This window comes from Gallus gallus, chromosome 5, assembly GCF_016699485.2.
Source record: "Gallus gallus isolate bGalGal1 chromosome 5, bGalGal1.mat.broiler.GRCg7b, whole genome shotgun sequence".
NCBI lineage: Eukaryota > Metazoa > Chordata > Aves > Galliformes > Phasianidae > Gallus > Gallus gallus.
The window spans coordinates 23,278,564-23,303,714 of NC_052536.1; the positions used below are offsets into that span (position 1 = coordinate 23,278,564).

Genomic DNA, 25,151 nt, shown 5'->3' on the forward strand with positions numbered 1-25,151 from the left:
GCCGAAGCAGCTGGGAAGTGAGAAGATCCATTCTGGCAGCCGTGCCACAGGGACAGGGCGTCACTCAGAACAACAAAAGGTGTTGGCAGCGAGAAGTGCGGTGCCACGATTTCTTCTCCCTCTCACAGAGGCAGGATTTCTCCCCGGGAGCCCTGCGCCAGCCATTCAGAAGTAGCCTGAAATCTGGCTCCGGCTGCACGCCTTTATTAATGACAGAAGCCCTCGAGGGGTGGGATCCAGAGGCATCACAGAGATGTTTTTTTTTCCCCTTTCCTAAGCACAAAAGACAGAAGTGGAATGCAGCTGAGGAATGTTTCGCCCTTGGAAGGGATGTAATAAATCTCTTTGGATGTGATATTTGGTTTATTTTGCGGGAGTCATTCAAAAGGAAAATGCAGATTGTGGGGCTTAGCGCTCAGCCTATGCTGGCAAAGGATCTCCAACAAAGAATGTTCATTGGCAGGGAATGTCCTGACTTTGCAAGTGAGCAAACGCCTCTTTTTTTTTTTTTCAGTTACTCTAAAAGCTGTCTTGTTATTATATAAAAGGTTGCTACAAAGACTGTGATCGATTGTTCTCCAGATCCTCTAGGAGAAGGACAAGCAGTAACTGCCCTAATATGCAGGAGGAAAGGGTTTGGGCCGCGCTCGGGAAAGCGCTTCCTTCCCAGGAAGGCCTGCTGGGTCGCAGGGGGCTGCTGGGGAGGCTGAGCATCCCGGCCCCGAGCAGCACAGCTTTGCTCTGGGTGACTCCACCTCGGGATGGGAGGGAAGATGGCTTTAAAGGCTTCAAACCCCTGCCAGCCCCCGGTGATTATTTCTGTGCAATTATTATCTAACGGTGGGGTACTCCTTTTGGGATCCTAAGAAGGATTCTTCCCATGCTGAAGATTGCTGGATCTAAGGGTAGGTTAGTGGGCAGAGGTGGAGGAAGAAGCTGACAGGAAGGAATTAATGTGCAGATGGACTTGATTTACTGCAGAACCGAGGCAAAGAAGAAGCCCAAAGGTGACTGTAAAGCTGGGCTTCCTGACAGAGAAGGGCAGGGAAGAGATTATGTCTGCAGCCTCCTGTCTCTTGGTGAACTCCTTGGAGAGGTCACAGTGGAGGCCAGGCGGATGGCATAAAGCATTTGGGAACCCTAAACCAGGATTAAAGGGACGTGGTGGAAGAGAAGCAGACTGCACGGAGCCAACCTCAGCTGTCTGCCACAGCTCCACCGCGAAGGGAACCGCTTTGCTGGAAGGTGGGGGGGGATGGCGAGCTGATATTTAGCCGTTGGTTGCACAAGAGCTATTTTTAAATGGCATAGGTTTGGTTACTGCCAGTGGCGCCACTGTAAAAATCCTAAAGCCCTTCCACCTACCTGCCTGAAGAGCTGTGGGGCATTCTAAGTAGGAGAGCTGCAGTAAGCGGGGTCCTAACACAGCTTGGAGTGCTGTGCAACCCAGGCTGTGCCCTGTTAACTGCAGCTCAGTGGTGGCACTACCAATACAGTCACAGCTGCACCAGCTCCTCGCTCTGTGTTTCAACCCACTGGGAATTTCCCTTTCTTGTGTGTTTGTGAGGGGAGATGAAAAAAAGGATACTCTTATCAAGGAGATGCTTGCAAAGATTCTAATTTCCTAGAACAGGAAGTGCGTGTTTGCAGAGCTCAGTGTTGGGGTTAAGGCCCCGTGATACGTTTGAACAGCTCTTCAAGTTGCTGTCCACCATTGTCACCTGCTGGAAGGGAATATGTTTTCAGCATTTCCTTTCGGGCTGGGGACACAAATATCTTCTGTTCTGCTCCCCGTGCTCTCCTATGGAAAGGAGACTCCTGTGTATGTGAGTGACCTTATCAAGAAGTTAGCAGCCATGAGTTATTACCAGAGCTGGGCTAAGCACTTTGTGCTGTTATCATTGCTATTGATTATTCATTTAGAGAGAGCTGCAAATTTACACAGTGCTTAATAAACACCAAGTTTCCTGGAAAGTAGTGACAGGAGAATTGGGAGGCCTTTCTTACAACAAAACAACAAACCTAGAGAACACACCACCAAACAACAATTACATCGTGCGTTATCTTTCCCACTACAGCAAAAGGCTCATTTGGGATCAGAGGAGCTGCACAAGCACACTGGGATGTTATGAGAACAAGTGGACCTAACACCCTCCCAGGCCGAATGACTCTTCTATGCTGCTTATTGCACTGACCCAATTCAAACTTCTGGACAGTCAAGTCTGAAATGAGCTGGCTGAGAGCAAACCAGCTCCAGGCCTCGGGGTATGTTCTTGCTGTGCCACTTACAATTTCACCCATGTTTTTCAGAGTAGCAGCGTTTTTCTCCTGCAAGAGTGGGGCCGAGAGCCTCAGGGTGAAGCATGGGAAGCGTGGTCTGGACTGAGGCATCTGGGAGCAGGGAAGTCCCACAGTGTGAGATAGGCAAATTAATTCCCTTGGGGCGTGGCACCATTACCAGCATAAAGGTTTTGAGCCTGGCTAAATTCTTTGTTCAATGTCCTAAAATGAAAACCTTTCGGCTGAAGCCTTTGTAGGTGTTTTAAGAGAGTGGTGAATTTGACACTAATCTTTGGAAGGAGCTCAGGTAAGAGAAAACAAACCCTAGAGGGTAATTTTTAGGAGAAGTACAAAGCTTTTAATGCGGGTATGATGCACCAAAGCTGTGCTGCAGCAGGAGCTCTGGCAGCATCGTGGCTATCTTCTCCCTCAATGTGGGAATATCCTCTGGGAGTTTGAGTCTCCCACCAAAACTCTGTTTTTAGCTCTCTGCAAGTCGCTAAAGCTCTGCCACTCTTCACTGATGGCTTCCGCTCCAGAGCTGTGAATCGAGGTGCCCGCTTGTGCCGTTTACATTGGCAGCTATGGATGTCGTGCTGGTAAGACACAGGGTGGGACTGCGCCCAGGCCCTCCTTGCACTGCTTCTCCCTGTCCTCTAGAGGCTGGCACGGACCAACAGGACGGCCTTGGAAAATATTAGCAGCTCACTGTGAGTTCTGGTTCTAAGATGTGCCCAAAGGAAGCCAGCCTGTGCTCAGCGAAATGACCAAGCAGCTGGGTGAAGCTCTGGGCTCTACATTCGGAGCGAAGCAGAAAGCTCAGAGTTCACCTGAGTACGCACTGTCACATCTTGGCCCGCTCTGTCCAGGCCTAATGATGATCGTATAGGAAATTACACATCCTTCTAAATAATTCTCTTCCCCCATATGCTACTCTGGGCATTAAGAAAGCAGCCCTGCAGGCTCAGCCGTGGAGTCCTTGCCGGCTCTCCACAGAACGCCTCAGCCTCTCCTTAACCCCCACTGCTCCATCTGCGCATCCCGGCGCGTTTGCCAGCCACGCATAACGTGATTCAATCTGATCCCCGAGATTTTCCACACAGGCCAGTAGGTATCAGAGTCTGAGTTATTTTCAGCCTGTCTGTGACATCCAGTTCCACCCACGCGGCTCGCTTGGATACATAAATGGTGGAGGTGTCTGCAATAAGAGGCCCGGAGGAAACATCCGTCAGCTCGGAAGGTTTGTGAGAGGAGGACGAGGCGCGCAGCTCCGTCTTACTGCGCCTTCCCCCGCCGGTAAGGAGGCGGAGCAGCACGGGGCTGTCACATGGCCTGGCCGCCTGGGCACTCAGGTTCTCACGTTGCCTTCGTGGTTCATTTGACCCGTGGAGGCAAAGCCTGCTCAGCAATCAGGACGGCACCTTAGCCCTTATCTTCGGAAGGAAACGGCTGCTTCTCTTCCTTCTTTCTTTGTATTTTCACTGCAAAACGCCATCTCTTCATCAAAACCGCAGAGCTCGCTGTGCTGGGGCTGACGGGCTGCTCTGCTCGGAAACCTGTCCCTGTGCTCTCCATCGTAGCGAAAACACGAGCGCACACAGCAGCACTCCCACGCACCGGGGGGGAACGGCGGGCGCCATCTTGGAGCGCCGTACTCGCCGCGGGGCGGTGACGCACACGAGACGCGGCAGCGCGAAGGCGCGCGTCGCCAGGCTCAGCCCGGGGAGGCGGTATCCCCTGGCGGCCGGAGGTCGGTACTACATCGCTCTAGGCCTCGTGCGGGACGGCTCCGCGCCGCCGCCGCCAGGAGGCGCCCCCGGCCCGGCCATGGAGATGGCGACCGGGCGGAGGGCGGGGCCGGGTGCGCCGCCATCATCGCGGATCGGGTCTGGGCGGGGGTCTCTTCCCTGTGGTGACAGTGGCAAGACCCGAGGGAATGGCATGGAGACGCGCCAGGGAAGGGTCAGGTGGGGTGTTAGGAAAAGGTTCTCCAGAGTCTGGCACAGCTGCCCAGAGAGCCGTGGTGCCCCATCCCTGCAGGTGCTCAAGGCCGGGTGGGCTGGGGCCCTGGGCAGCTGAGCTGGTGGGGGGCAGCCCTGCCCGTGGATTGGGGTGGGACTGCGTGGGCTTTAAGGTCTCTCCAACCCGAGCCCGTCTGTGGTTCTGCGATTGTATGAACTTCCCCCTTGTATTTAAAGATCAAAAACAACAGAAGCCAGCTGAGTAAAGCTGCCCCGGGTGGTACCCAAACACTGCTGGATGCAGAAGCAGATGTAAGCGTGGAAGAAAACCTTGAAGGAACAGATAACCGAGGATACCAATTAGCTCTCCGGGAGGCTTTGCATTTGTTCCCTGGGAAAGCTGTCGCTATCTCAGGTGTAGCAGTGGTTTGCAGCGCAGAGCTAGTTTTAGTTGACGGCGTGGGTACTAACAGGTGTAGCAAGAGCAGCTACAGGCTTGCTGAGGGGCCGGGGAAGGGCCTGGGCGCTGGGCCCCAATAGCCATGGCCGTAGCGGTAGGAGCTCCTCGCTGGCAGCTGGCTCCGGTATGCCTCCAGTGCTCCGACGGCAACGTGGCCATGCGGTGAGAAGCACTCCTGCTCACTGTGCACCATTATGTTGATGGTGTCGTGTCATCTGTTCCCCGCAGGAGCCTAGGGCTGCAGTGCAGGAGGATGGGATAAACGAGGAATTCACTCTTTCCACTTCTGTAGTCTTTTGAGTCGCGTTCCGAATCGTATCGAGCAGCTATCTTTTGCAAAACCGCCTACTCTTTTAAAATGAAATCTAAACAGAGCTTGAAAATAAAAGGTAAGTGTGGAATTAATCCAGTTTCCGCAGGTTTGTTCCCCACCACTGTGAAAAACAGGATTTATAGGAGGGTTGTAGGACGTGAGTGAGAGGAAAGCTCTATATTCAAGAAGTGATCGACCTTGTATTAGGTAATGGATGATTGTAAGAACAAGGAAGCTTTCACAGGCGTTAATATTCTTGGTGGCAGCAGACTGAACTGGCAAATACGTACACAGTTGGCAAAGCCTTGTATGCAGTAGCAGATCATCTGAGTGGTACGGAGGGAAGAAGGAGGTGCGTAAGGACATCCTCACAGGTTCTTCATGTGCATGAGAGCTGGTCACCAGTGCCAATGCGTTGTCTGTATCTTTAATGTTTTTTATCTTTGATGTGGGCTCGCCACCTGCTTGGATGTGCTGTTTCTGCACTGAAGACACTGCTTAGGCTGCCTTGGGCTGCCAACTTGTCTCCAGATCGTACAGAGGGAGTAAATTCTACACAAACAGGAGCAGGGAGGATCAATGAAGAGTCTGTATGCAAGTGCTACGTTATGAAAGATCATGAGGAGAAGGGGTTCAGAATGTGCCAGCAGAGCTGAGTGGGCTAAGTTTGTGTACTGCATTTGGTGGAAGCTAAACAGAAAATAGTCTGTGAACTGAAATACGAAGGACAGAAATACGAAGGATTGTTAAGGACAACAAAGGCTGAGCTGTCCAAACCATGGAAGGCATGGGCAGAGCTTTCCCTGGACTTGGAAAACTTCCTGATGCACTGAAGTCTGAAGTCCGAATCACGGGCACGCAAAGTCGCTGTGCAATAGAATGAACCAGGAAGCTTTTAGTGGGCGGCTTATCCTGGAACAGTTCACCGAATGTGATATCTCTTTGAACAGGTATTTATTTCACAGGCGCTTTTTTGCTGCTGTGTAGCTAATACTTACTTAAAGGGGGAAATAGCTGGATGACCAACTAGTTCTTCAAAAGATACTACCTAAGTTCAAACAAATGACACTCAGAGTAAATACAGAGATGCCACAGAGCTCCGGTGACTGCTGATTTTGATTTGGTTAGAAAGGTGCCAAAATCAGAGTCTGGAGATACTTAGCCCTGTTTTTTGCAGTCTGCCATGGTACCTAATTACTGTTTCTGATATTATCATCTGCTTTAACACACAAATTCCCTCAAACAGCGGTAGTCCCTAATATATCCCTCTTATATTCCCATCTTCTTGGCCACATATTGCTTACCGTGCTAAGTGCTAAATGGCTTTTGGAAAGTGCTAAGAGGGTGCTGTGAAAGGGCTAAGCTGAGTTTCACAAACAACTGCCTGAACAGAGAAACAGTGTTATTAGGGAGGGTAGTGCCAGCAGGCCGGCGTGGGCTTATTCTGACAAATCTGAAGAGCCGAACTTCACGGTCGTGTTCTTAGGATGTTTTAAATGAGACGTTCTCACCTTGCAGAAATGAAGTTTTTTTGTTCCTAACTGAAATAAAACAACTGGATACTTCATCAGAAATATTCAACAGGATCAGTATGTTCCAGGTCAAGTTCATCTACTCTGCCATTTCTACCAGAAACCAGCTCGGCACTCGATAATTCTTAGAATGGAAGAACGATTCTTGGAAGATGATGGGAACAAAGCCCCAGAGCTAGAAAAGGAACATTGTTTCTTAAGCTCCAGCCAATCTCAGGAAAACAAAAACCAACCCAGCCACAAAGGTACCAGATCTGCACGACAATTCAGATGTTCCTTGACGAAACACAACTGTGTGGGCATTTGCAGAAAGAGAGTAAAACAGATCAATATTTGTTATCTTCTTCAACGTGCGGCAGCACGTCGGGGCCGGTGTATGAGCTTCAGCCTGCGAGTGGAAGGGCAGCGTCACAATAGCAGAAGCCACTTAATTGCAAGAGAGTCTCAAAAATGCTGTGTGCACAGTCTTTCTGAAGAGTCAGTTCCCTGGGTGAAACAGCTCGGTCTGTGGTCTTGCGTTGTTTCTCTGCTTGTGTATCAAAGTGCTTAACTGTTGGAAGAGGCACTCCCTTGAATTGTGATCACAAGGCACCTCTTTGACGCGTCAGTCACTGTCACTTAGGGGATCTCAGCTCTGTTGGGCTACAGCAAAGCTTTTCAGTCTAGTGAGTGCTGGTGTGGACTGGTTTCTGGCCTTAGTGAGCAGTCACACTACTGCTAATGGGTGAAGTTAACTCTAATCCAGAAGGTCCGAAAAAGACCTGTTTTCAGTTAGTGAGTATTTTGTTAATTCTATGGGGTGCTTCAGATAGGATCATTTTCTGCGTGAAAGAGATGTAGTATCATGAACATTGATGGCTGCTTTGCTAACTTTTAGTTTTCCAGTTTTTGCAGTTAGATTACTACAGGTTAGGTGCTACTTAATGTGGTTAAATCAGTGGAATGAATTGCTTCTTTTTTCTTTTTTGCTCTAGCAACATACTTCGAAAGCACTTATTCCCTTAAGAATAATAGCATCTGTAACTGTTTTACCTAACTATTGGAGTTCTGAAATGTGTTTATTACAAAAAAAAAAAAAAAAAAAAAAAAAAAGGAGGGGGGGGTTGGCCACAGAGCATGTTTTATCTCTCATCTAGTAGTCATCATCTGTAGGCCTGTAAGTTATTCATAAGGAAAGATAGTTTAAGTTATTATAAGGAAAAGCCAGGATTGTGATCTCATTTTTTGATTGGAGGTGCTGTGACGCAGGGACAGGTGAAATGGTTTCCCCACAGTGTCATGCCTTGAGTTGTGCCAGGGGAGGTTCAGGTTGGATATTAGGAAAAATGTCTTAGGAAGAATGGTGAGGTGTTGGTGCAGGCCACCCAGGGGGGTGGTGTAGTCACCGTCCCTGGAGGTATTAGAAATGCGTGGACGTGGCACTGAGGGATGTGGTTAGAGGGCATGGTGGGGATGGGCTGATAGTTAGACTAGATGATTTCAGATGTCTTTTCCAACCTTTATGATTCTATGTGGCATGTGCAATAGGTCCCAGTTCCTACTACATGCCCAGCAAAGTCCCCGGCCCACTGAGCCATTCACTCCTCCACTGCACTATTTCATCTGCTTCCCTACTCCACAGCAAAGAGCATAATTCAGGTTTCTTGCATCCTTCCAGCTACAGGTCTGCTACAGAGGATGCTGCTTCCTAAGTGATAATGGAGTTCCATAAAGCATCCCAGATTGACAACTTTTACTAGAACCTTATGTTTCTTGATTGTTTTAAAAGACAAATATATATCTTCTACTCCCACGTCATGTAGAAGGAAAGACGCGTTACTATCTAAATGTGGCCATTGAAGGATAGCAAAACCTTGTTTGCCACTCAGCATTGGCTATACTTTCCTTCTCCAAGTTGAGAAATGGTGAGGAGCTCAGCGGGTTCTAAAATTGTTCTGTGTTTCTGATCGTTTTGTTTCCTTAATTAAATTCAAAACTCCAGTATTCAGAGAAACTGCAGACAGCTCCGGGGAGAACTGAAAAAGTGGAGGAAAATTTTGTCAATTTTTATTTCCAGTTAAATCATAACAGAGACTGGTGGCTACGGAAACACAATATGTCCACATGGATGTAGTCAAGGCACAAGAGACTAAAAGTAGAGACTCTCTGCACTGGTCAGAGCTTAGGCACTTTTTATTGTTCCCTGGAAACCTCATGGGGTCTCCTCACCAAGATGTTCAGAAACAGCTTCAGAAGAGGCTGGGGACTTAATTCATGGCCTTTTTGCACCAGCTGCCACAGTGTTTCTCTCTAATTTGGTAGATAGAAGGAAGTTGCTCTGCCCTTACTGTCAAACTAAATATTGCCATCTCCAGGCTTTGTAACAAAATAAATCATCTTGTCTTCATTTCTGGGGTGGCACAATTCAATTGTGGCCACCCTGGGCATACGCCTTGGGCTTGTTTCCATCTTTATCCAACATTAGCTGCCCACTGGCAGGCCTGAGCAAACCTACAGTATCCCTGATGAAGTTTGTCACAACGCGTTGAACGACACTGTAACTAAATGGCAACGGTTTTCATTACTACAGTCTTTGATGTGAAGCAGAAACGTCGTCTTGTCCTGCTCCCAGTGGTCAGTGAAAACATTTCGTTTTGATAAGCCAACAATGACCGTACTATTCTGCAGCCTCACCTTTCTTAAACAATTCTGAATCTTTCTTCACAGGATATGCTTTCAAAACCTCTTCTCAGATTTGTTGCTCAGCTCTGAAATCTTTGGTTTGTGTACAGCCCTCCTGTGTGAGGAGGAGCAAAACAGCTACCTGATGTGTCTCACACCCAACGACCAGCATTAGCTTTGCCTTTTTTTGGAACAGCGTCATACTGTTGACTCCTATTCAGTCCGTGGCTCACACCCCGAGCTGCCTTTCTGCCGTGCTGCTGTCTGGCCATTTATTCCCCATTTTCTCTTTGTGCTTTTGATTTCCTTCTCTTAAGTGTAGCACTTTGTACTTTTCTTTACTGAGTCGTTGATTTTCTCCAATTTAGCGAGATCATTTTGAATTCTCAGTCCATCCGCCAAACTGTTTGCATCCTCTCCCAGCTAGATGATGTCTGCAGATTTTATGAGTACTCTTTATTCCCTCGTCACAGGTTGTTAATGAAAATACTGCATCAAATGGATCCACACAGATGTTGGGAGGGCCCGGTTGAAAATTCTTCTCAGTACAACAAGGAACAATTGATAAATGTTTCTAAAGGTATCTTTGTAATGAGTCATGCACCTATTTTTGAGGATTTCATCTTAACCGTGTTTTCTTTGTTTGCTAAGGAGAATGTCACGTGGAGTGGTGTGAAAACCGTGTAACAATCAAGACTGTTACCTCTTACCTATGAAGAAGGGTATGTGGAACCTGATTTAACACAGATATAGGCTTGAACAATTCTATCAGTTTCCAATCTTCATTTCAATCACTGCAATTTTGTGTGTAACCATAACCTCGGTAATTGTCTTCTGTATCTCAGTGATTAAAGCTCATTCAGTATTCAGCCAAGTTTCAAGAAAACGTTTTCTTTCCTTGCTAAGACAATATGTAGACAGAAATCAGAGACTTTTAACAGTCCCAGATTCAGTGAGGGAGATGTTGGCACCGTCTAATACCCATATAGCTGTGATAAACTCCTTTGCAAAAACATGACAATGTAGGTTGATTCTTGAAGATATTTCCTCACTTTGTAGAATCCCCATTCAAGGAAGCACACTAATGCGTGCTAATAGTTGTGTATGATTTTAATTTATGTACTATTCTGTAGTAGTATGAAATTCCTGATGCAATCAGTATCATTGCAAAAAATAAAGCTGTTCTTACAAATGAGTTACAAATCCTCATTAGCCATCAGATGTTACATTAGACAAGCATTTGCTGTATCCTCAATATATTATGCAGCTTTTAGTGCTGTTTATTGGTCACCTCTGTCCTTAACAGCCTCCATCACCTTAGTATTTAAGCAACTTGATCCTGTATGCCCTAGTATTGAACAATGGCCTACCTCTAAGAGATGCTTTTCTTTTTAGGGAAACTAGTACATCATCTCAAGGAATGAATGGTTATGATTCTATAACACTGGAAGTGACTAATCCCATGTTGTAAATGGAATAAAGGGAAATGGAATATATTTTGAGAACAAACAGTAATCATTGACACAGTAATTTGCATCCCTAGATATTATAATAATGACTAAGTATCACTTCCCCTTGTTTGCATAAGGAAGAGTAGGCAGAGAAATCCAGTGATTCGGCTATCGCTCAAGCGAGGCACTAGAAAAGACAGCATAGGTCGCTTTACTTCATGTTGTTTTCCTCTTTTTTACTATGTCTTTGAAATACAGCATCACAAAAGCCATGATGCTTTTTAGCCCAAAAGTCTCTTTCGGTGTTTCACCAGTTTGTTCCACCACTAGCCTGGTGCCACAAGAGTTGGTCAAGACTAGTGGAGGTTTTGAGAGAGGCAGGGCACAGAGCGCTGCCTTCAGAAGAGCTAGCTTGGATGGATGACTTGGGATTCCTGTCAATTTGCATGTATTAAGTGCCAGCAGCCTCAATCTGTGCTGTCTTGCTGATGAAGCTAACATATTTCTGCTGCCTGGGGAAACTTCCTGCTCTTTAGAAAGCAATTGCAATTGTAAGGGCCAAAGTCTACTCAGCGACCCTTCTGCTTCATGACCAACATGCAGCACAGGAAGTACTCACCAAAATTGGATCCTGAAGGTATGTTTGTGCAGAGGGCTGCTTTCACAAATATTTCTAGACAGGCAGTCTCTAGGAAGTCAGAACCACCGCATCAGAGATGGATTATTTGGGAGCTGAAAAGCAAATATGTTTAATGTCTTAATTTTTTTAGAAGAAAATTAAGCACCTGAGGTATGATTTGCTTTGTACTAAATGAAGGGAGGGGAAAATGTCATTAGTAGGACTGGTAATAGCGTTCTAAGTTGTCTCTGAATTTCACACTGGCTGCATATCACAGGACCAGGGCAAATAGCAATGAATACAACCTTTACTTAGCTTCTCCTGACAAACATACAGCAAAGGGTACAGCAGGCTTGCATTGATACGTGGCCAGGAGACGTACCTAGAAAAGGCAGTCACTTGTTATTCTTGTTATTTGTTTTCTTGTGGCTCTAGGCCCAAAAGGAATAGCAAAATGGGCAGATCTTAAGACTTCACTGTGTGAGAGTATGATAATCTCTAATTAAGGTCTATCTGGCCTTACTCCCCTTCTGCCTGGTTCGTGTATCTAAACCAGGGGTTAGACTTTCCTGAATATGTGAGGTAATTGTTACTGAGTGTGTGGCGTTCAACTGTGGGAAGCAGTGGAGAGAGGAGGAGAATATCTAGCTACTGAGCATGTCTTCATGGTGGAGATGTCATCCTGGCTCTTCTGTGAGCAAGCATCTCAATGTGTTTCAGGATTGGTGGAAAACCAAGAAATAGCATGCAGCTATGAATCCCCCTGCCTAACGCCTGCCTGACAACTTTGCACACATGCTGCACTCTTCTCCCTGCTCTTTCCTTCAAGCAAAAGTGCTGCCAGTGTTGCAAGTTCTCTAGCGTGAGAATAACGCTGCCATGCTGTGGGTTGATCGGCACCCTTTGGGCACCACTGCAATACAAATGAAGAAATGTTGGTTTGCATTAGAGTAGAAGACCAGAAATTCAGTGATTCTGGCTCATTATCACAGTGACAGGTAGCTAGGAACATCCTTACTTTTTCTAGTGCAGTTTTCAGCTGTTTTCTGATTGTTGTTTTCTCTCTCTTCCCCTACAATGCCCTCCCAGTGGCTCCTGCCATTCTCCTGGTCCCAAGCCTTCTATCACTCCCTGTTCCTGCCAAAGGGGAGGGAGATCATGGCTTATTGGGGCTGCAGAGGAGGAAGAAGCAGGGGACATCCAGCTAGCAAGGAAGGCAAAAGGGGAGAAGCAAGGGAGGGAAGACAGGGAGGAGAGCCAGAGACATACTGGAAGGGGGCAGTGTAGAAAGGGAAAGCTGGGAGCTAAGCTGGAAGCAAACAAGGAAGAGAAGGGAAGCAGAGGAAGGCAGGAGGGACACTCACTGGGATACAGGAAGGGACAAAGAGAGGAAAGAAAATACCAAGAAAAGATGAAGGAGAAAGGAGGCAATTTAGAGAGGAGAGAACACAAGATTATGAGGGGAAGTAGGATGATTTGAGATGTTATGCATTAGGAGGCAGGAGAGAAGGGATGTTTCATAGAGGGCAATAATTAAAGGTGGAATTGTGCTTGGCACTGAGGAAAGCACTTAGGGCTGAAGAGAAAGAAAGAGGGAGAAGAAGGATTAAAGGTAAAAAGTCAAATCCTCGTGTGGATCAGGGAGATTTCAAGAGAAATGGAAGAAAGAAAGAAAGAAAGAAAGAAAGAAAGAAGAAAATGAAAGGAGAGGGAAGGGGAAGGAAAGGGAAGGAAGGAGAAAAAGAAAAAATTCCTATGAGCAAGGAAATAGAAGAGAAATCAACAAAAGAGATCACTAATCTAAAATACAGCATGAGAAAGAGGGATGATTGTATGAATCGTGAAGGAAAGAGAGAAGTAAAGGAGGAAGGGAGAGTAGCCTTGGAATATATCAGAATTCTAGTCTAAAAGAGATCCAAACAGAATCTTTATTTAAAAAATAAAAAATAAAAATTCAAACAACAATAGGAACACAGAACTTTTTTAAACACTGAAATACTTTTGAATGCATTTAGCCTCTTTTTCTGGTCCGAGCCCTTGTGGCCCTTACATTCTCTATAAAATCCCTGATGTACCGTAGAGCCCTTCTCTACAAAAAGGACATCATGTAAAGCCACACACTTGTTACTGAACCAGCAGTAGGGAGGAAAGAAGATCCCTCCATGTGTAAACCCCATTATCCTCCCCATTACTTAACATAATTTGCCTTAGGCAGCAAGTTGAATCCTCCAAATATTCGCTGCAGTGAGAGATACAGAGCGAGGAACTCACTTATCTTTTCAGGTGGATTTCACAGTCTGGTTTTCTCTCTTTGTTCTCTCTTCCTCCCTGGTTCTCTTGTTTTTCTTTTATCTTTCCCTTTCACGTTTTTCAGCCCAATTTCACTTTCTGCCTGCTGTTCTCAAACAACTTACTCAGTTTCTGGTTATATTTTCCTTGCCGCCTGTCACCCACCCTCTGCTGATGCCCTCCAGGGGTTCCTTCATTGTCCATGCCACCCCTTTGCATCTCTGCCTCTCCCTCCAGGTGATGACCTCCATATGCCATCCCCTACCTGAGCATGTGCACTGCCTGTGTCACCAGGACTGGGTGCGTGTCTTCCCAGGGTAACTCCAATGTCTCGTTTCTTCTCATAGAAGGGAAATATCTGCAACTGTATAGATCCCCTTTGGACACCTATAGAAAGGAATATCCACCTCTATCACATACACACCTATTACACATCTATTCTCTATTTGCTTTCATTTCATCTCATGGTCTCCGGTCTTCGCTGCTTTGTTTATTTGACCTTCTCTTCTGATCCAAGTATTTGATCTGAAGTTAAAAAAAAAAACAAAACCCTGCAGGTTGGACTAGATGATCTTAGTGGTCTTGTCCAAACTTCATGATTCTATTGAGGCTAATGGACTGAGGTCTGGAGATCTCCCTGAATGCCATGCCTACCCTGCATGCCACTCACAAAATCACTGCAGGACATCCATGAGGCGTCCTGTCCTTGCCAAACTGATATGTCTCACGTAAGCCCAAATGAAGGCTTAAAGGATACTTCTGAAATGTGGCAGTCTGAGGTCTCATCCACAGCCGTGGGACTGAGGAACCTTAGGTGGTCCTAGAGCAGGTATCTTGGTGCCCTTGTAATAGGACCTTGTAAGAGGTGAGGAATCAGTAAACCATAAAGAGGCGAGGAATCTCAGCCTTCAAATTGCTCTGTTCTGGGCCTCACCACAGGCTGCACCCTGGACTGCAGACGTTGGCACCCACCCGGGTACCAATCTGCCCTAGCCCACACACTCTTAAGATATCCTTGATCCCATAGGTAGGGGAGTCACAGGGACCTTCCTCAACCCACACCACTCAGAGTCTCCCTCAAGTGACACATCTTGAAATGCCCCTAGCTGAAGTCAACAGCAAAGAGCTTTCTACGTGTGCTGCAAAATAATAACACAGGAGAAAGCAGACGGCGCTTGTAGAGGATTCTTCATTACTGCATTCAGATTTTTCTTCCAGATGAAGATAAGGACTGTATTTGAATAATCCTAATGCTGCATGCTTTCTTCCGGCACTGGTGTAACCCCTTTGCATATGTGGAGCCCAGGGTTAGGAGTGGCAGTAGGAGTGAGACAGGTATTGGCAAAGGGCTTGTTTTCTCGTGGGGATAAGAGCTGGAGTTTGTTAATGCCAGTGCTGTATATTATGTTTTTAGGAGTGAAAATGCTCCGTCTTTTCCTTAACTGTCTACACAGTGCCCATAAAATGTGGCTCTTATTTCAATCAGAAGCTGGTGCTGCTGTCCCATGGCAAACATCGTATGTCTGGAACAGTTCTGCCAGGGTGAGGATCCCCCGCTTCCCAGCATGAGTGTGTGTGCCTCCATCATTACAAAGCACATCTCAGGGGCAGCTGAACCTTGAGCCGTTGGATGTGGAATGACGCTATTATCTACCTAATCATGCCATTTTATTCTCAATACCAAAACAAAGAAGGAGCCTCTAAACTTCTCCAGTGCATATCAGAGGATCAGGACAGGCTGACCTGGCAGGCAGATTTCCCACCAAGCAGTTCGCACCGACAGCCAAAGAAAGAGGCACGATGAATTGGGAAGCCAAAAATCAGCAAAAAAATCTCTGCTGCTTCTGCAGCTGCCTGATGGTGAAAAGGAGCCATCTCGATGCCAGAAGGAGATAATCCGCTGACAGCCGGTTATGCTAGTAAAGATAAATAAACAGCAGCTATTTGATCCCCTCCAAGGACACCACGGTAGAAGGGGTGTAACTTCCCATCCCTCAGCTCTTTGCAAACAGCAGAGAAACGTTTGTTTCTGGGAGATAATTAATTTATTTCAGTCTGGGGCAAAAGAAGAATTGCTGAAGGCCAGGGTAGGCTGGAAATAGTGTTTTAGCACCTTTGCATATTTGGACATTTTTCCTTGAATTCCTCACTAAATCTGTACAGGAGGCATTTCTTCTCCACGAGGACAGGCAGTGTTTGAGGTCTCTCATTTTATCCATTAAGGTTAATGTTCTTAATACAGTCTTCTCATCTATGCCAGAAAGGATTCCCTGAGGAATTTAAAACTTTTGAATGAATTCCCCAGAAATATCCATTGATATAATTATTCCCAGGCACTGTAAGTTCAGTTCTGCTAGAAAGAAGCAAGCATCCCGTGCACGTGAGGGAAGACATGGTTCATGTGAAACTAGGGAGATAAAAATTCATTTTCCGAGCCTCGATATATTTAGCAGTGCTGCAGTTGTTGTGGTTTAAGGATGTAGAAGAGCAAATGATGAAGGTAGTATATACCATTATCACTAGGAAACACAAGCGAACTTTTAGGTACGCAAGCCTTTCCTTAGGTCCAAAGTGGAAGAAGCAAACTTCAAGTTAAATATAGATCTGTATGTTGCAGAGAACGTATTTTCCATAGAGGGAGGACTTGTCAGTCCCTCTGAGGTGAAACTAAACCAGCCATTTGCCATGTGGTTTCCATGCAAATGCCCAAATGGTCCTTTGCACAGATGAGCATGAGGATGCTGTTTTGGTGAGTAAGGATGAGTGATACAATTCCTCCCTGGCCCTCAAGCAGCCCCCTTGCACAAGTCCTGTTAGAACGATCTATTCTTTATTAAAAGATAAACTGTTTCCTACTCCCATAAATACGAGTGGGGATGTAAGGACTATTTTCATTCTCAGAGGTTTGTGAAATAAAAACAAAACAAACCACAGCGTGAGAAGTTTCATTCTATTGAAGCAGAGCAGAAGGCACACCAAGTCTGCGTACCATGGGCACACGTGAAAAGAGAAGTCTCCTCCAATGATTTTATTTCCCCTCTGGAGGAAGAAGAAGAAAAAAAAAGTAACATCTTTTGTTCCTGAACTTGTACCTGTGACAATCTATGGGAGCTGTTGAGTCATGGCCTGAACCACTGATTGAGCACCTGGGGAAAGGACCCGGTCAGCCCTGGGAGCACAGGTGGAGGCAATTCAGCTGTGTGACCAGAAGGGGTGGAGTTTGTCTGCACCTCTCAGGTATCATTTAAGGGCTGACTGCTTCTGAGGAAAGATCTCTGGTTGGTGATCTCTCCTTTGTGGAGCTTTCCCAATGAGCCTCAATCTTCAGGTAGAAGGTGAGCACTTTTCCTTTCTCTTTGTAACAGCTTTCCATTTGTACTAGTCCTTTTGTTATTACCCCTCCTGTGTCGCCATTTCACTGCATTAAACTTTTGGGTTGTTACAGACAATACCGAAGAGACCAAGGATGCCTCATCTAGCCTATCCTTTCCCTGATAACGTCCCATCTCAAGTACTTTGGGAGGGCTGTATGAAATGGGGCCTGAAGGCCACTGGCAGTCAGTGGTGAAATCAGTGGCAGTGCATCCTTCTGCAGGCTTGTTTTGTAACTTTCTGAACACATCTATCTTGTCAGGCTTCCCATCTTGCAGCAAGGAGTTCCAAACGTGATTATGAGTTGAGTGAGAAGGTATTGTTTTTTTTTTTTGTTGTTGTTGTTCTAAGTGCTGTCTGATCAATTCACTTCTTGCTACTTTCTCTTGCACGCTGAGAAGTGGTGACTGATTGCTCTCTGGCCCCTTTCTTCATGTTGTTCTTCACCTAGCAGGCCTTTTGTGCTCCCTCTCAGTTTTATTTATTTACTTTTTAAGCAGAGAAGTCCCAATACATGCGTTTTTATGCAAATGATCTCATATCCCAGGAGTTGCTTTTCCAATTCCAATGCAACTCTCTTGAGACAGGCAGTGAGTCCTCCAGCTGCCACAAAGAATGGGTACAAAATGCCTCCATGAAGGGGAACAGCACGAGCTCTCATTTCACTTCACCTTCTTCAGGGAGCTTCCAGCCTCTCGTTCAACTCTTACTTTGCCAATGGCAAGCAGTGCATTAATGCTTTCAACAACTGAGGTAAACAGGAACTTTGTAGTGTTTCGAAACTGCCAGAGACTTTCATTCTAATTCACTTCTGTTTATCCAAGTCCGCTGTAAGAGCGGCTAACTAAATTATGTCATGTGTCCACTCTGTTGCCCAACAGAATTCACAAAGAAACTGTTTTTTTTTTCATGCTGTCCCTCCCAGTTTGTGTTTACACATACTATTCCTATAGCGGAGCTATGCCAATGAGATTTGTGAATGTATTGGCGTTATCTAACTGTCTTTTAACTGCTAAGTATAACATTGGTGCATCTTACTGTTATTAATCAATTTTAAATCAAAGCATGTACAAACAGGCTTCATTGCTGAATTTCCTAACTTTTGAGTAATATATTTTGCAACTTGCTTGTCACATAAAAAACAGAAGGCTTGAGGGGAGGAAGTTAAAATCAATTATAAATAAAAGTAACACTGTAGGCCTCTTTTTACATGAAGTACTGTGCTCAGCAGTTGGGCCTGCATAAGCATAAGAAGGTTGTGAAGCAGTTGGAGCAGGTCTGGAGGAGGGCCACACAAACATGATTGGAGGGCTGCAGCACTTCTCCTAGGGAGACGGACTGAGGCAGCTGGCCTTCTTCAGGCTGGAGAAGAGAAGGCTCTGGGGAGACCTTGTTGTGTACTTCAGGAGGGAGTATATGCTGCAGGAAGATGGGTGAGGGACTCTAGCAGGCAGTGTAGTTGTAGGATGAGGAAACAGATTTAGATTAGACATTAGGAAGGAATTTTTCATTGCAAGGGTAATGTGGCCCTGGATCATGTTGCTCAGAGAAGCAACACCTGGAGATGTTCAAGGCCAGGTTGGATCAGGCTGTGGGCAAACTGATTTAGTGTAGGCATCCCTGCTCGTGGCAGGGGGGCTGGAACTGGATGAGCTTTAAAGTCCCTTCCAACCCAAGACAATCTACAACTGCATGATGGCAATGTATTATGCCATAGCTCTAATGTAAGCCAAAACTTGGTAAAAGGGATACTTTACAGCTGCACTCCATTGAAGCCAAGCATACTGACTCTTTTTTGACTTTCCCTTTGCCTCTTTCCACTAGGTTCCAAATGCAGCTCCTTGACTTGAGAAAGAGGCAAGATGAGACTAGGAGGCCAGAGCAGAAACCCAGCAAAAACCAAATCTAGGGGTAGCAGCACCCACAGCGTACTTAATTCCTCATAATCTGTCATTGCCTAACGCTGCTTATTGTTAGGCCATGAAAACCCAGTCTGAATCCTTGCACTGTCACCCACCTCTATGTCTACTGAGTCATAGTTAACTCCTATTCTCGCATGCAAAGCCATGCACAGCTCTGCTCTGGCACTGCCTTTCCCCACTGCTCTTTAATAACTGTTGTTTCACAGCTGGCCTACTTGTCAGCACAATGATCAGCCAGGGCAACATGAGATAAATACAGGGGTTCCAGTGATTTAGTGCTTCCCAAAGTTCACTACTTCTGCACTGCTTGAAACGCTGATGTTATTTGTACTATATCATTCAACAAAAGACGAAACTTAGATTAAAATTGAAATTAACAGTGCGAATTTAGTGCTCAGCTGGTAATCTCAGCTCAAATATACATGTAGTTAAACACTTGAAGGAAATAGAATTGCTTTTTAGGTTCTCCATCCCCTCAAAAGCCAGGATCTTTACATATCCAGTGATATCTAAGGATTCAGGGGCAATTTTATGCAAAGATTTTTTGAAAACTGCAATCAGTATCTACATTTGAAGTAGCTAGCATCCTGAAATTATTGCCACCACCTACTTTTCCTGGTGCATCTTGGTTCTCCCTTCCCGATACTGACCTTTTACATCATGTGTTCCTCAGGATAGGCTCTGTTGTATCAGGTCTCCCTTTCTAGGTGCCAAAATGATCACTAACACTTAGAACATTGCATCTTTTTAGCTCTTTTGTCTACTGGCTTTACTGTTTACGAGAATGGACATTTCTCTATAGATGCTGTTTGCCTGTGATGTCTGATTTCTGTGCAACCTACCAGCTGTGATGTCTATGTGCCTGTGTTAAAACCTGGTGGCTGCTGTCATTGCCTGTAGCTTGCACCCTTGGTTTACTGCTCTGAGTGGACTTCTATTCACTTATCAAGCTAGTGACATATGGAAATGCTGTTACAGTTTGCCATTTCCTTTCTTTGGGTCCTTGAATACTTAATGGTTTCATTTCCATCCATAGTTTTCTGTCTCTACCGAATGTTCTCCTCTCTGAGCTCTTAGGAAATAAAAGTGAGAGGGTTCTGCTGAAGGTATCTGGAAAAGGGCATTTGGATTGGGAAATGGATGAAACCACCAGTGGGCCAACAAGCTACAGATGAAAAATTTTATGGGGTGACAATATTACAACAAATCAGCCTGAATGAGGGCGCGTTATGTTGCCTAACAAAAAAGGCAATGAGCCAAAAAGAGCTTCTTTTACCTGATAATGGAGCTGCAATTGCTCATGGGATAGTTCATACCGCTGGCTTAAAAATGAGTAACTGCTCCCTGGATCGCTCACGTCTTGGCACGCAGTTTCCAGCTCATTGTGATTCTAAACAGTGTGCGGGATCGGTAAGCGTGCTTAGTCAGCCTGGCCAGCCACCCGAGTGCCGTAAGCAATGTCCCCTTTATGACTGCTCACATCTACTTAAAGAGAAAAGATACAAAAAAAGGTAAGGAAACCCATTCCTCTCAATTGCTGGAGACAGTATCACTGCTTGGATTTTCCTTCCATCTGGAAGCGGCCAGAGCCACTCAGCTCTCTGAGGGCAGATGCCTCTCCAGAAGCAGAGAGCAACAGCTTGTGAAGGGTAAGGTATGTGCTGGCCTACCTAAATTGAAGATCTGAGATGGATTTACTGGTTAAATAGCCTGCACCGTGCTGAAAGTCAGATTAGATAAGAAGCAGCCAGCCTTCCTGACTTGACATACTAAAACCTTAACATAGCCAAAACCTGTGCAGGCTTGTGCAAGAGCCAGGGATGAGCATGTCTGGGAGCTGTTGAGAGATCAGAGACCACGGTGGTCCTCACAGGTCCCCCTGCTCCCTGTGTGATAGGACAGATGCAGACCTGCTCTCACTGGCCAAACAGCCTTACATTTTCTTCTCTGTGCTCCATGGCATGGGTGGACTAGATGATCTGTAGAGGTGCCTCCCAACCCAATGTATTCTATGATCCTATGACTTCTGTTCTTAATAAAAGGTATCTCCTGTAAGTGAAACGTTCCATGATGGGGGGGGGGGGGGGGAACAGACAGTAAGATAAAATTGTTCTTCCATGGCTAACCGTGAAATCACCTCTAACCCCAGTGCAAACCCACCAGAGACACAGGCAACGTGGTATTATGCTGGCTGTGCTGCTGGGACAATATGGGGAATGTGAGCTTTGCAATGGGCAAGGGGCAAAGGTTGAATTTCTGTTCCCAGAATACAGATCCCAAGCAATGCACTCCTCACCCACTTGTGGCCCACTGCACTGAGAACTCCCCCAGCCTGAGCTGTGCTAGTAGCGCATCAGAAGAGCAAATTTGCAGTTGCACCACCCCCAGCTGAGACCAGCTGGCAACTGCTGTGTAAGCAGGTCTTTTGGATGGGCCAGAGCAAGCAGGGGTCTGCTTCATCAGCTGCTGTACATAATGGGCCCTATGTAAGGCAATAAGCTGTAGCTGAAGTCAGAGTCATTCTGCTAAGCAGTGTGGTTTGCAGTTAGGTTGTTGTCCTTAAGGGCAAGCCCCTTGCGTGTGTTGTGTTCTCAGGCTCTAGCTCCAGCCAGTAGTCTAAACCATTTGCTTGATTTTTCTGTATCATCTAGAAGTGAGCTATGCCCTACTCTTCCCTAAGCCTGAGAGGAGGAAGGTATGTGCTTGGAGGGAGCTCTCTGCTGGAGAGACTGATCCATGCTCAATACCCAGCTGGTTGGTCAGACAGGGGCATGCCTTGCCTGAAGTGGTCTGTGACTTTCTCTTTCAAGCACAACTGCACAGGATGTCCCTCCTCCTATATGCAGTCATCTAGCATTCCTGCAGACAGCATGGGGAAAAACAGTAATAGGCAAGAAACAAAACTTTATTTTTGAGGTAGTTTCCCTGCTGGAAACAGGGGAAAGGGAAAGTACCATGTGGCTACCCGGCTCTGTTGGCTCCATCTTTGACCTGGAGGTTACGAGCTTTCACACTTGCTGCTTGCCATGAAAATGCTTCTGCGTGATAAAGAATGTCTTCTTGGATTTTGTTCTAAGTGTTCTCAGCAAATGGCACTGTAAAATGGGCTGGATATAACAAAACAGACATGTAGTGACATAAGTTGTTATTCTGAACGTTTATTACAAAAATTATAAGCAACAGCTCTTGAAATGCTCCTGCATTTCACTCGGTAAGAAACAGCATCACTAAGCAAATGCCTGCAAATTCTCATTGAAAGCCTGGTGATTTTCATGAGTTTTCCACTAACTTTGGAAAGGCTTTGGAGTTGGCTTGGACTTGTGCTTTTGGAAATAAACTTGGAGAAGGGGATGGGGTGATGTGATCAACCACACAGTGGAAAATCTGTGCAAGCTGAAGGCTGGATTTTGGTGAACAGCAAGAATGCCACATTAGGAGACAGGGATGTGGAGGGCAACTTTGTGGATAAACACTCTGAAAGCAAAGGGGGGGAATTTTTTCTGTAGGCTTCTAGCAAGGCTTTGCTTCTCTTGCAATGGAAGCGTGCTGGATATCTGTGTGAAGCCAACAAACAATGACAGCCAGTTTATTCAAACATTTAGCTGTATGTTTGATAGTGCTGCCGCTTCCAGTTTCATATGTGAGATCAATTCTAATGCCACCAGAAGCGATATGTTACACGTGTACCTGGGGAAGCCCTTTTTGCTGCCGTGGAAATGAAGTCAGAAGTAGCACAGAAGCTGGGACTGTTCCTCTTTGTCATTATGAGCCTGAACAAAAGGAGCAGAGTATGTACACTGTTATTAAAGCACTTCCAGCATGTCTGATCAGAACCTATGGATTAAATTGCTGAGGTTGGTGTGAGACAGGCTGAGCCACCCATCTATGACCCACAGATCTCTGTGGACAGCATGCACCAAACACAGACCGTGTGGCACAGCACTTAACACAGCCTGAATTCAGGGAGGAATGACATACAATTTCTTTGTACATCTGCCGTAATAGTGAATGATCATTTTTTTCTTTGAACTTTGTCCAAAGTTCATCTCTAAAACAAACTTTAGTCAAACTGCACATATTGACTCCTCAACAGAATAAACACGCTGAATCTGTAACACTTAATCACTGGTTTTAACTTCTTTTAATTTATTCCTTAATCAGAAAGATAGAAAACAGTGAAATTAATGGGCTCAGTATTTATGTTTGTGGTGCATCTGTCGAATGCTATGAAGGACAAAAGCCGCTCTGGATTGCACTGTGGGCAGCTGACTCTAGCCAAAAGCCTCTAACTACGGCAGAAGGGAAAACCAAAGCCCAGGTTGCTGACTAGGCTGCAACGTGTAGCCCACAGTGAGCAGTGATGTGGGGGAAACCTGAGATGTTGGGGTCAATCATAGATTCATACAATCACCTGAGCTGGAAGGGACCTTTAAAAGCTATCCAGTCCAACTTCTCTGCAATGAACAGGGGTACCTATGGTTAGATCAGAGTGCTCAGAGCCCGGTCCAGCCTGACCTTGAATGTCTCCAGGGATGGGCATCCACCACCTCTCTGGATAGCCTGTTTCAGCGCCTCACCACCCTTGTCATAAAAAAAATGTACTCCTAATATCCAATCTAAACATACCCTCCTTTAGTTTGGAACCATTTCTTCTTGTCCTATTGCAAAAAATCCTGCTAAAGACCTGTCCCTTCTAACAGCCCCCTTCAGATACCGAAAGGCCGCTCTCGAGTCTCTCGCAACCTTCTCTTCTCCAGGCTGGACAGCCCCGGCTCTCTCAGCTCACAGAGGAGGTGTTCCATGCCTCGGATCGTTTTTTGTGGCCCTCCTCTGGACGTGCTCCAACTGATCCACGTCTACTCCCGTGCCGAGGACCCCACATCTGGACGCCTTCAGGTGAGGTCTCACCAGCACGGAGCAGAGGGCAGGATCACCTCCCTCCACATGCTGGCCACGCTGCTTTTGGCAGTGGGAGGTTAAAAATGGGTGACAAAAAAAAAAACCAACCAGCAGCCTGAGTTCCTTACGTAATTACGGGAGCCCAGGAGCTGCCACTTTAAGAAAGCCGTAAAGTTCCCCGGCAAAACACCCCCCCCGCCCCTCCCAGAACTTTGACGGGAAAGCGGTAATTAAAACCAAGCGCGGCCCGGCTCGGTGGGTTTCGCCGTTTAATTTTACGTCGCTCTTTTGGCGTGACGGCTGCGGCTCGGACGCGGCCCTGTTGCATCAACTTCCTGTGAGGAGCCCCTCGCGGCGGGGCCCCGCGCGCGCGGCTCCTCCCGCCCGCGACCCAGCTTCCTGCGCGCGGCCCCGCCGTGCGCGCCCCCGCGCCGAGCCCCGCGCGCCGGCCGGCCGGGAGGGGGGAGGGGGAGACGGCTAACGGCCCCGCGCCGCGCCGCCTCCCCTCAGCCGCCCCCCGAGCGGCGGCGGCCGCCGCCGCTCGGGGGGCGGCTGAGGGAGGCGGCGCGCGGGCGGCGCGGCTCCGGCAGAGTTTGGTGCCCTACTTCACTCTACTTTAGTTTCACTCACTTCACATCCGGGCTTTTTCCCTAGGCAATGGGTGCCGCAGCACAGCCCGTTCCTTAGGCAAAGGGAAATAAATTCGCCGCACCGACGCGTCAAGTAGTCCCCCTCGGGAGGAGGCGGCGCGGCCGCCCCCGCCGGCATGAAGGCGAGAGGGCGGCGGGGGCGCTCCGGGAGCGGCGGGGGGGCTCCGAGGGCGGCGGGCCGGACCCCCCCCGCCGCGGGGTGGGGGCGGGCGGGGGCGCGCTCGGCGGCGCGTCGGGAGCGCGCGTCAGGCAGTCAGGGAGGCCGTCGGCGGAGGGATCCGTCGGCGCGGTGCTGCGGCCGGGCCGGGTGAATGGGATTGAAGAAGAGTTCAGCTTCGCGGCTTGTTTTTGTGTCACAGTTTCTCTCCTCCTGCGCCTCGCCGGCTCCGTGCCTCCCGCCCCGCCCGCCCCCTCCTCCCCGCCGCAGGAGGAGCCCCCCGCGGACAGGGGGAAGGAACAGGACCCCACGGAGGCGAGAGCGAGCGAAGAGGAGGAGGAGGAGGAGGAGAAGGGAGCAACCTACCATCTTCCACTCCCCGCTTAGCTTAAAGAAAGTGAGAGGAGGAGAGAGAGAGAGGCGCCCGGAAGAGGGGCACAGGGAGGCCCGGAGGAGCGGCGGCCCCAGCACCCTCCCCCTATGAAGAAGAGTCCTCCCCCTCGCAGCCAGGTCCTGCCAGGGGGCCCGCCGCCGCCGCACCGCCGCCAGCAGGGTGTAGTATCCCGCCTTCCTCCTCTCCTCCTC

General features: G+C 47.3%; 1 protein-coding gene across 9 annotated transcripts in view; it reads left to right on the top strand.

Moving 5' to 3' along the window:
- Nucleotides 1-4,133: 4,133 nt before the first annotated feature.
- The window catches only part of PHF21A (PHD finger protein 21A), a 146,405-nt gene continuing 125,387 nt past the window's right edge, over nt 4,134-25,151 (top strand). For 4 of the 9 annotated variants that reach the window (XM_040700941.2, XM_015287051.4, XM_040700943.2 and 1 more), the window contains exon 1: nt 24,830-25,119. The gene's annotated coding sequence lies outside the window, so the exon portion shown is untranslated. Of the gene's footprint in view, nt 4,248-4,929; nt 16,902-24,316; nt 24,532-24,829; nt 25,120-25,151 lie in introns of those variants that run through there. The other 5 variants (XM_046941700.1, XM_046941697.1, XM_015287053.4 and 2 more) reach the window with 3 other exon arrangements.